Consider the following 12,150-nt stretch of genomic DNA (forward strand, 5'->3'; position numbering starts at 1 on the left):
TCGGAATATCGGCAAAATCTCATATCGGTGCAACACTAGCATTCATCCATTCACTTGCACAAATGCAATAGTGCAATGTTATAATAACTGCAAATTAAATGTAAAATTAATGTAAACATTTTTGGTGCTTATTCTACAGGTATTACCACAGTGTCACACAGGGAGATTTGTAAGTTGGAGTATATGTGTAAGTGCATACAGTATAGCTTCATTGGTAATAGTTTACATTGCACCTCATTTTCAACAATCATCTCTTCTGTCTTCAATCTCACTTGTAGCAATAAGAAACTTAGGCATGTGTCCTATTTTGCTACATAATATGTACAGTAGCTCAAAATTAGCTAACTGGTAGTTATAGGTCTCATTTATGGAGCATGGAAAGAACCATATACAGTAACTGCAATGCTTCCAACTGATGATGATTGTTGGAATGGCACGCACGCACACACACACACATAATTTTATTCATAAAGGGATTTAATATTCTGGATGAGATTCCACATAACATTTTTAATCCTACTGCCAGAGTTAATGCAAGAAATCTGGTATATGCATGCATGTACATACATCAGAGACTAAGGACCAATAATTGATAAATTATAAACATACTACCTAAAATTACTACATATTACTGAAAATAATGTAATATACTTGATTTTTTTGTATGTAGCAGTGCAGAATTGCTCACTATGTAAGTTTATAGAATCATAATATATTGTGTACTAGTTACATTTATTAATGGTGTTTAATGCTAAGAGTATGAAGTATATCAATGGGAAGTTGATGACTATGTGTAATGTCACTAATATGAGTTACACGAAGCTGTGTTTTGCTGGGAGAAACTATATTATGCTCACAGTTTAATGACATGTGACAATATTATGTGCTTAAAGAATAAAGATGTAGTTACATATATACAAGTAATATTGTATGTAGGAAAGTTACATGTGAAAAGGTAAATAGTCTAAATACAAATCATGGAGTATCTCAATCTTAAAAATACTTTTACTTGTGGGTACATGTATAGCCTTGTTCTCCCTTCATTGACTTACTGAGAAATCAATGCAGGGGTAGATCTGGGATTTTACAAGGGCGGTGTTAACAAGAGCAACAATTTATATAGTGGGGAAAGAGGAAACTGGTTGATATCACTAGTACAGCATGCAAAGCATGCTCTATTTAGGGTATGGGGGCATGCCCAACAGGAAATTAAAATTTTAAACCTCTGAGATTGAATTTAGTAGCAACTTTGACTGAGCATGCATTGTGAGTCACTTTACAATCATCAATCTTCAGCAGTGGTAATAGGCAGTAGTTGCGCATATAGTTTCAGGGGGTATGCAACCTCCAGAAGGTTTAGATGTTATTGTACGTATTAGCTATAGATGCTAAAACACTAAAAATAAAATGGTGGTCAGCATTATGACAGTTGCATGTTTTGAAAGATATTAGTCCAGTGCCTAAGCCACAAAACTGTCCACGTTTTGATAAAAGCACCAAATTTCATATGGGGTTTGCAGCACATGTACTAAGTTAGTTTAGAAGGGGAGGCATGTAAAATGTCCTTTGGAACCTATTTTTTGGACCTTGACAATAAAGCTATTCATTTACATGGAAAACAATCAATATACTATTAGGTTAAAGGCTGGATCTCAGTACAAAGCCAGCGGCTGCAACATGGTGGTCCATTAAAATGCCACATGTGTATTTTCTCAGCCTGACAGTAAACAAAATTATTTTCAAGGGGTTTTATTAAAGTTTTGCATTTCCATTGCACACATTTCTGTGGTATCATGTACAAGGATCATCCTGATGTGTATCATTTCTTTGTTGAAAGTGTATTAAAAAGTTATCGAATGATGAACCATAAAAATTATTGAAATCCCTCTGTATATACATAAATCAAGCAATTATCCTTGCAATCTTGATCAAATCTAATTGTTATTGTTGAGATACCTTGTTGTTTGGTATAACACTCTGATATATTCCAATGATATTATGTCCACCTGTAACCAATTAAAACTTTATCATTCAATAACTTTTGTTGTACACTTTTGACAAAGAAACGATACACATCAGGATGATCCTGTACATGATACTACAGAACTGTGTGCATTGGAAAATGCAAAACTTTAATAAAAACCCTTGAAAATAGCATTTCCAGTCATTTTGTTTACTGCCAGGCTGAGAAAACAGTTTGTTTCATGTGGCATTTTAGTGGGCCATCATGTTGCAGGTGCAGGCTTTGTACTGGTATAATACTAGATCCAGTGATTGTAATGTTTTCCATGCAAACAAATAGTTTTATTGTGAAGGTCCAAAAAGTAGGGTTCCAAAGGACTTTTTACATGCCTCCCCTTCTAAAATCACTTAGTACACATACTACAAACCCCATAAGAAATTTGGTGCTTTTTTCAAAAAGTGAACGATTACCTCAATTAGAGGGTCTTAGGTGCTGCACTATATTTGAAAATACCCTGAAAGATATAGAAAATTACACATTGAAATTCTCTGCAATTCTGGTCCAGTTCATTCATACTTTAGAATGAGAATTGCTGCAATGATAGAGACAGAAGAAAATAATCAAGTATAAAATGTCTGGGAGCAGGGGCAGTGGAGCAGGCCAAAGAGTGAGGGGGCCAGGCCAGCTGTAAGTTGAAAACAAAAAAAAGGTCACAGCCTGCTGACAATAGCTGCTCTCCACCAATTATATATAACTACTCATATGTAGCTAAGTAACTTACTACACTGCTTCTCTAAATACTGTGACTGCTCTATTAGAGTATCCAGATCCTGACTGTTCTATTAGAGTATCTCGATCTTTTCTTGCAAACAGTGTCCCATAAAAGTGGGGGCCATGCCCCCCCGTCTCCACCGCCTATGTCTGGAAGTAGGGGTCCGTGTGCACAGCCCACAGATGCAGGCTATATATTAAGTACACACTCATGGGACCAAATTCAACTGCTACAAACTAATATTGAGTAAACCTCATCAAAAATTAAATGTCAGGTTTTAATTCATTATACTGCCCTCACAAATATTCTATCGCCCTATCAAAAATTAAACTGTTCATACTGAGTTTAGCACCCTCAAAAATATTCCATTGCCTTTATCAAAATTAATTGTGCAACACACTATAATTTCAGCACCCAGTTTCACCCAACTTTTAAGCTAATTGCATTGTCCTTATAAAGTCAGGTGGGTAAAATAACAATATAGAAGCTGTAGCCCAGCTATCCCCCACCCCGTACTTCTGCCAGTTGCATGTGCAAAGCCATACAGCTTAATCATAATACTGCCCAGTAGTGGGTATCTCTACCTGTCAAACTGAAATCGTCTAATACAGCAGTTAGCTCAGTTACTCTAATACTGCAGTCTTATAGTGTAATACAACAGTCAGATGCATCTGAGGGTATGTTTAACTGTACAGAGTTCTTTATCAACACAACAACTAAAATGCTCCATCTATTCTATCAAAGTCCTGATTTCCTTCAACAGGTGATGTTCTAGAATCAGTACAGGATGACTGAGTAGATATGACCAAATGTTAGACCAGATAATTACGCCTACTGGTGAAGACAATCTCTTTTGGAATAGTTGCAACATAGATTGACATTGTTGGTTGTGACATTGATTGTGTTATTGCTCCATTTTCAATCGTAAATATCTTAGTGCTTAGATGGGTTGCATCCCAGACTACCTGAAATCTAGGCCATACTGCTACACTGATTTTTGTTGCACCCCACAACCCCTTTGCATATTATGCAGCTTTAGAACTGCTGCAGTACTGTTTCTAATGTTGGATTTAAATGACTTTCTTTCAATATGCAATTACTCACAAGGCTTATTCCATAAAAAGGGTCAGCCAACAATGTCAACAAATAAAATCTCAGAAAACTAAATTTTCTGCCCCCAGACCCTCTTTAGATAGAGAATGGTTCAAATGCTGAGTGTGCCAAGTGACTGCCACTTATGCCCTCAAAGTATCTGCCCCTCTTATATAAATCCCTCTGAAAGTTTCTAGATCTGCGGTGGGCTTTATGATTTTCTGAGCAATAATTATGTGTACTACCATAAACAACACAAGTTTGGCGAATCAGCATGTGAAGCAGGTTGGTGGATAAAAGTTTGGTGAATTTCACCATACAGCTAATATTGAACAATATACAATAGCTATTTGGCAATAAGGTTTGGCAATTCACTTTGATTTGTCAAATTCACCAAACTTTAGTAGTCATTGCAAACTTTTGTCATTTATGGTATATGTGAGAAATATGGGGGTATTATGACACACTGCTTGTAAATAGACTATTTCATATTTGATTAGCTATTATAGGGTAAATGTTATGTGGAAAAGGCAGCAGGAATGCTGTAGACAATCAAAACAATTTGGTTGACTGGGTATATGCACTTTTTGCACTCTTTACTACATAGTAAGTGGTACAGAGATAATCAGGGTCAGCATTCCTATAGTGATAAAGATCTTCTAATTAGATTCGTGGTTGACTTAATTATGATCAATATCTGAATTGATATTATCCCTTTATTCATAAATATGCAGCAACTAAACTTGTTTTAAACTGTGTGACTTATAATACCACCTGTCCCAAAATACTGCACCATCTAGTCTATACTCTTCATATTTTTCACATATGGGCTGCTTTACTGTAAAACATTTAGAAATTGGATGATTTTTGAGAATGCTTGGAATACATTAATATACAAGTTATATCCCTCCTAGGACCTCCATTTCTCATTAATGCATTCCTGAGCACTGATAGCGGTGCTATTATACCACTTATACACCTTCCCTTTGAAGTGAGGTGTGAAAGTGGTACGTATATATATAAGTGGAGTAGTTACAGCAGTTAGCAGCCACTGGTGAGGCAATCAGCTTGATTGGGGTACAGCAGCAGATGGCATGGATTCCCAACAATGGCAATTCTGGATAGTTTACTGGCTGTTGATGCAGTAATGATACTGTTTAGCTGCTATTAATAATACCAAGCTTAAACGTGTAAAGAATACACGAGTGAATACGTGTTGTTCGATTACGTGAAAGCACATTATTTTACTTGTGGGAATTTATTTTCGAAGAGCAACAGTACTTGGGAATTTATTTTTGAAGAGAAGGACCTCTTCAAAACATCTGAAAATAAAAACCCTTCGAAAATAACCAGCTATGTGGTATACGGAATAGCAGAATAAAATAATTATACTAAATAGTTATATTCTCTATAGTAATTATACTTTATTTACCTTGTAACAGCTCTGCATGGCATGCCCATAAACAGTAGCTGGGTGAGCACAAATAGAACAAGCATACAAACAATCCTCCTACCTTGCTTACATATACTCCTAACTGATACTATCACTGCAAAACTAAGACCTATAGTTCAAAAACAAACTATGGACAAACTAGCTGGCAGTCCAGTGGTTGTGTTTGCCTTTAAAATGGATTTCAAAACTCTTCAGGTTTGAACCAAGGAGTGTAGGCAAGTAAGTAGCAAAGGTAGATTGTTCTAGGATGATTAGTGTGTGCTTGTCCTATTTAATGCTTGCCCAGCTGCTTTTTATGATTATCCATCACCATGGTGTGCCATGCAGACCAGTTACAAGGTAAATAAAAATACAGTGAAAGCACTTGTGAAGTGCAGATACTCTCCTGCTTTTAGCAGTGTAGGTTATCATGCAGACACTATACCATTTATTTTAGTTTATTTTTATTAGTGTAACCAAAACTAGTACAGAAGGCAACAAGGCCTATAGGGGTACTAGCTCTTGTAGACTATAGCTTCTTATTCCATAAACAATTGAGTGTAGTTAGAAATACTACATTGAACTACTCTAATACAGCAGTCAAGGAAGTATGCTGATACAGCAACGACAGCTGTGGTTAAATCTTCACATTTGTCTTAAAATTAGTTCATTGAAAGCATAGATTTTACTGTACTTGTTACTGTCAGAGCTTCTAAAACCTTCTGGCGGGCGGGCGGTCGGTCGGGTGGGCGGGCAGGCAGTAGAAAATTTCATTGAATAAAAACCCAAAACCCAAAACTTCATGATAGGGTCAGCAATCTGAAAATCAACTTTTGCAAATTGATCCCCCTATATACCATTGTGAAGTGTTCATTGTAGTATTCCGTTGCTAGATCCACCATGAAACAAGAGGCATGATTGTTGTCCTCACAGAAATATCATTTTTAGTATCTCACGAGATGCAAAACTTATTTTTTAAATTCCGTGCTCTGTACAGAAGACCGTTGTTACTTAGCCAAATCATATCCAGTAGTTAAAAAGTACACACGGTAATAAGCAAATGATTTGCAGGGTGCCTGGAACAGGTTGCTTTCTTAGAAAAAACAAAGAAATATGAATTTTTACTGTCCTACCACCCAAGACAAGAGAAGCCATAGTGTTTTGATATGGTTAGATGCATAGTCTGTCTATGCTGTAGATCTGAGACTTTTCACCATCTGGGTGACAAGCATCAAAATTTTCTTTAGCTTTCAAGAATTATATTGCACTTTCTAGCCATTTCCAGCGCTTCTGCAGCCATAGTGGTGGTCAATTATTGACTAGAACTATGTCCCTGGACATTAAGGTACTAGCGATTGTCAATAATATTGTTTCATCCACAGCTTCCACGCACCATTATAAACTCCGCACCATGGGAGGCAGCTAAATTGTCCAAATTTGACTTCATACTTCGCAGCAGGGACAAATATGGAGGGGGGACTCTTGACCCCTCCAAAAAATTTTAGTATACCAAGATTGAGATACTCTAATAGAACAGTCACTCTAATAAAGCAGTCACAGTATTAGAGCAGGGTGTAGCAAGCTATGTAAGGATTTTACGTACTTTATCAGTGATAAATGCGTAGTTGATGAGGTGGGCAGCTATTTTCAGCTGGCTGTGACTTTTTTTTTTTTGGTCTCACCTTACCAAACCAGACATGTAGTGTCTCAGAGTTCATTTTGATCCCCCTTTTCCATAAGTCTGGATCTGCCCCTGCTCCACAGCAATTTCAAATCTTTACTAGATCACCCTACACCATCATCATTTTGCAAAATATCCCAAAACAAACCAGAAATACACAAAAATATTTCATTTTCGATTTGCACTGGGTGGAGCTCCTGGTGAGCGGCTAGTATACTGCATCTGTTGCCCAGGACCCAGCATTGCGCTTGAATACCTGTCCTGCAGCAGACACCACATGGTTCACTATGACTACTTAATATACCAGCCTGACTCTAATGATATAAAATGCGCATGCGTACAAGTGCACGTTTACAATATAACATACACTAAGCACCTATAAATGTTGTACAATTGTTGCTACTGTTACATCACTACTCTCCCTAAAAAAACTCGACCTGAGCATGGTAATGTAAATCTGTTTGGCCTCTTGGTTGAACCACAGAGTGAATATTGACTCCTCTTGCTTCTAGGAGTTGTAACTTCTGGTTCAGATTGAACGTCAGCTTGCCATCCACTACCTATTCCTGGCTCAGTACTCTCTCCTTCATCTAATTTGTCATCTAACACACCATTATTGGATCCCTGTTTTTCTGACTCACTAGCCTCAGTCACTTCTGTTTCTGCTGTCTCACCACTGGAATTAGTATCCACTTGAACAGGACTGTTAAGCAACTTATTCACCCACATTTGTGGTGCTCCTGTCCCCCTTATGTTTGTCACCATACCAATAGTATGTATCCTGCCAGGAACTCCTTGATACTCTGTTCTGATGCACTTTAATGTGTATCATTGGAGAAATATACATTAGAGACAGTTGTATCATAGTCTTATTGTGACACAACTTGAAATGGTCTGTGCCATGGCCTTGACAGCTTTCTCATTCTTCCTGTCTCTTCATGTGGAAGTCTCACAAGATATCCTGAATATACTGAGTTTAGTCTTCTTGTCATAACACCGCTTATATTGGATTAAGCCTTCTGAATCTGTGAAGCAGCCGATGTTCTGGCTGATGATAATGACAACATGAGTTCTTAGCAATAGTCTATCACTTCAGTAGAGTCCATTGAATTAGGTGGCAACAGTGCACTCTTAGATGGTGTCCTTCAGTCAACACCAAATAACAAAAACAATGGCTTCTTGCCAGTACTCTCAATGGGCATGTTTCTGTATGCCCACAACATACCAGGTAAATACTTGTCCCACTGTGTTCTGAACTTGTCAGCATGTTTACGGAGCATGGACTTTAAGGGTACGATTAAACCCCTTGACCATACCATCACATTCATGCTGTAATGTTCATCTCAGTAATTCCCAACTCAGAGCAAACATCCATCATCAAATGTGACAATAAATTCATACCTCTATCCGTCAACACTTCCTCTGGAACACCACAAAATTGAATCACTTCGTCAATGGCTCTACAATTTTTAGTGTCCTCTGGTCAAGTACTGCAAAGACCATGGACCACTTGGTGAAGAAATCCTGAAAGACAACAGCATGCTTATTGCCCTGTTGTGTGGCTGGAAAATCCATTATATCCAGTCCTAGTATCTGCATGGAAAGGCCTTTGCACAGGGATAGGATGTAAGGACTGCTTCTCATTCCTTTCCCCTCATGAAACAATAGCACACTGGGGACTTAATCTGAAAAAGTTTAGTGCATCAGTATACATACCATCCCAATATCACAGACTACTTAATATGTTGTATAACCTGCTACTTGAGTAATGGCCACCTAAAGATCCACCATGGTACTGTTTGCTACTTGATTATGCAGTTTATGTGTGTATATGGTGGACAGAGAATGTTGGCCAGAGCATCAGGGAAGTGTCCAGAGAAAGGATCTTTGGTCGTTGTGACGCTGGATTATTTAAGAGAAGAACCACCTGCCAAGGGTTACTCTGCACTGGATGGAATACTCTATTTCATTAGTGGCAAGAAGAGAAAGTGTCGGCTGGCAGTTGCTCCTACCACCAGTCTACCACTTTGGATGAAAGCTGTATGTAGCAATCAGTAGTTCCTTTTGGCACGACCAACTATAGTTTCTAGTTTAATCATTGACAGTGCGCATGCATATTGTGGTGGGTAGACAAGATTGAGTACCAAGTTCATGGTGACAATGAAGCAAACAGGTCCAGATCATCTCACCTACACATGATATTCCCAAATCCATTGAACAGCAAACATCATGATACGAGAGCCTCCATATTGGGACACGTAACTTTACAGTTTTGTTTAGTCTTGATTCAATTTAGGAGGGTGGTGCACCAGACACTTTGACATTTTTGAAAATGTTTTTTTTAAATGTTTGCAAACTGAAAAATTTAAACATTCAAAAAATACCTATGATACGTTGTCTTGTAAACACTTTAATATAACAGTCAGTTACAAAACCAAAACAGCCAAGCTGTCAGATGGAAAAGGTACAAGTGCAGATAAAAAGAGGTGATGATATTGAAAATTAATATCCCAGTACATCAGCAAATTATCATGATGTCACTAAATATCACAATACTTGACAATTCTCAACCTGGAAAGTGTGTGTATGTAAACACATGTACCACTTTCACACCTCAGATCAAAGGAAAGCCAGTGTATATATATCACATATCGCACTGACTCAAAATGTTAACAAGATATACGCACTGCTACTAGTGCGTATATCTCGTTACATACTGCCTTAACGAGATATACGCACTGCCACCAGTGCGTATATCTCGTTAACTTGAGATATTGCACACCTAATAGGAGTGCACACTATATCCAGAAATAATCAGATTGCTTTGATGTTATACTGTTATCCTCTTCTCCTCTATAGGGAATCAAGCAAGCTGTGATTGTGGGATTGAATTCTGTCAAACAACCTGTGATTGTGGGATTCAATTTTAATACATCAACAGTAGTTTGTTTTTTACTTTTGTAAATGTACAATTAAAGTAACATAATTAACTCTGGTCTCTTAAAATTGCTATATTAGCAAAAATAAAATCAAACTACTGTTTGATGTATTAAAATTGAATCCCACAATCACAGTTTGTTTGGCAAAATTCAATCCCACAATCATAGCTTACTTGGTTTCCTATATAAGAGAAGGGTATAGCAACTAAAGATTTTGCCAATTAGGTGGGTCTACATGCTATAAAAGTAGAACATATTAGTAATACCATGGGCATGAGTGCTTTGCCTGATATACTATTACTTAATTTATGAGACATACATAATAATTATGTTACCATTATAGAGCACTTTCAGGCTTGCTAAATAATAATTAGACGTCAAGAACCCAGTTGTTTTTGATGTCTAACTTATTTAGACTACAACACGTTATTGTACCTTGAGTTGACAACTGCTTGTAAATGAGAAATGTATCGCTAATTACTAGAAACAGGCCCTCTACACCTCCCTACATTGCGGGACCTCAGCATGGCTGTTGCTACCCATTTTAAATACCTTTGTGTTGCTACCCAATTAAACGCCTATGCATTGTTGGTGCCTATGCATTGTTGATGTTACAGGAATGTGCAATGTTTCGAAGTACTGGACTACAATTTGTTGTTGCTGTTATTGTACCTTGACAGCTGCTTGTAAACAAGAAATGTAGTACACACAAGCCCATTACACCTCCCTCTAATTCAGTACAACTGTTACTAGTTATTTAAACGCCTGTGTGTTGCCAATGTGTGTAATTATCGTGTACCTCAGAACATGGTCTCTATTGGACATGAGCATGGCTCTATGGGATTTAGAGACCACATTTTCAGCCAATTAAATTTCAGTATCAAACTTGTTGTAGTCTAAAGTGTAGTATTACCCATGAAGATTACATTCTAAAGCAAACTTGTGTTTGAACTGTATTGTATGACACTAGTTAGTCTATAATTGTTTCTTATTTGTTACTTTTTTGCTGTTCATCCTGATATGTTCTATAACTTCACCAAGTGGCCAACTCCAGTTGTACAGGTATGTATCATACATATGATTGTGCATATAGTAATATAACTGTGTAAATGTACTAAACAGTAATTTTAGTGAAAATTTTGTAGCAAAGTTGAATCCACATTTATTTATAGTCTATTATATCCCTACTCAATGCAGCATTAACCTTATCATACAGTACACATTATCACAATTTGATAATTGTAAGGTTTAAAGCCCGTTTTAAGCTGTCACATGAAACAATAAAGATCTATATTTTATTAATTATTATTTATTAAGGTTTTACAGCACAAGTACTGAAGGTCTGTAGGACACCTGGTCCTAATAAAGTTGTTACATAAAGTATGTTTGAAAAGGTGGAGAAAAGAGGAAAAAAATCCATGACTGGACCTCCTGTATGGTGGTAGTTATTGTTTGGACAATAACTACCTAACCATTTTAAAGTATGGTTTCACTGAGATATAATTTTCATAATAAAATCATCATACATCTTTGTTTGTTTTTGCTTGTACCTAAATATTGTGTAAATGAATCTGGTTTCTGCAACAGTCTTTCTCAGACCCTATGAAAGCCATGACTGGAGGTTTGGCACCATTCATTGGCCCTGGCTTTGATGGAATGGTGAGTAGTGAGCTCACTTGGGAGTGATGTGAGTGCAGGGAGAGCCCAAATTGGATCACTCAACTTGTATTCCATTTTATATTTCTATACAAAGCCCACCCACCTCTCTCCACTCACCACCCCTATTGCTACCATGCTTTGAAAGCATTTATAGTAGGTATTTTCAATGATTGGGTTGAAATACTTCCTTTTGCAACTGAATTTTAATTCCAATAAAAATTAACATGTTGGTTGCTGGGGCCCACCCCTGGGAATAGTGGCAACCGCCACCATTTACAGAGGATTAAATTACACATATGTGCTCATATATATAATACATTTATTTACCTAGCTATCCACCCTTGCACTGCACCAAGCTCTACATTGCCTACTCTTTTTCCTAATGCTAATCACATAACATTTTTCCACAAAGCCAGTAGTGTATGTGACAATACACAAGTTCAGCAATCATGCAACAAGAACACAATGATACCATAATAGCAAGTAAGATTATATCTACATGAGATCGTGCATGACATGACAATATATATAGATCATATAATATGTGATATAGAGAGGATGAGTTTGAATGAATAACGGGCAACTGAGGAAATCATAGGGCAGGCAGTAAGT

General features: G+C 37.2%; 1 long non-coding RNA gene across 1 annotated transcript in view; it reads left to right on the forward strand.

The window, feature by feature from the left end:
* The first annotated feature begins 668 nt into the window (after window positions 1–668).
* Window positions 669–12,150, forward strand: part of LOC136242791 (uncharacterized) — a 28,858-nt gene continuing 17,376 nt past the window's right edge. Inside the window, exons 1-2 of the long non-coding RNA XR_010694642.1 lie at window positions 669–691; window positions 10,921–10,941. This is a non-coding gene — a long non-coding RNA (uncharacterized lncRNA). The remainder of the gene's footprint in view (window positions 692–10,920; window positions 10,942–12,150) is intronic.

This window comes from Dysidea avara, chromosome 13 (genome assembly GCF_963678975.1).
Source record: "Dysidea avara chromosome 13, odDysAvar1.4, whole genome shotgun sequence".
Lineage (NCBI taxonomy): Eukaryota > Metazoa > Porifera > Demospongiae > Dictyoceratida > Dysideidae > Dysidea > Dysidea avara.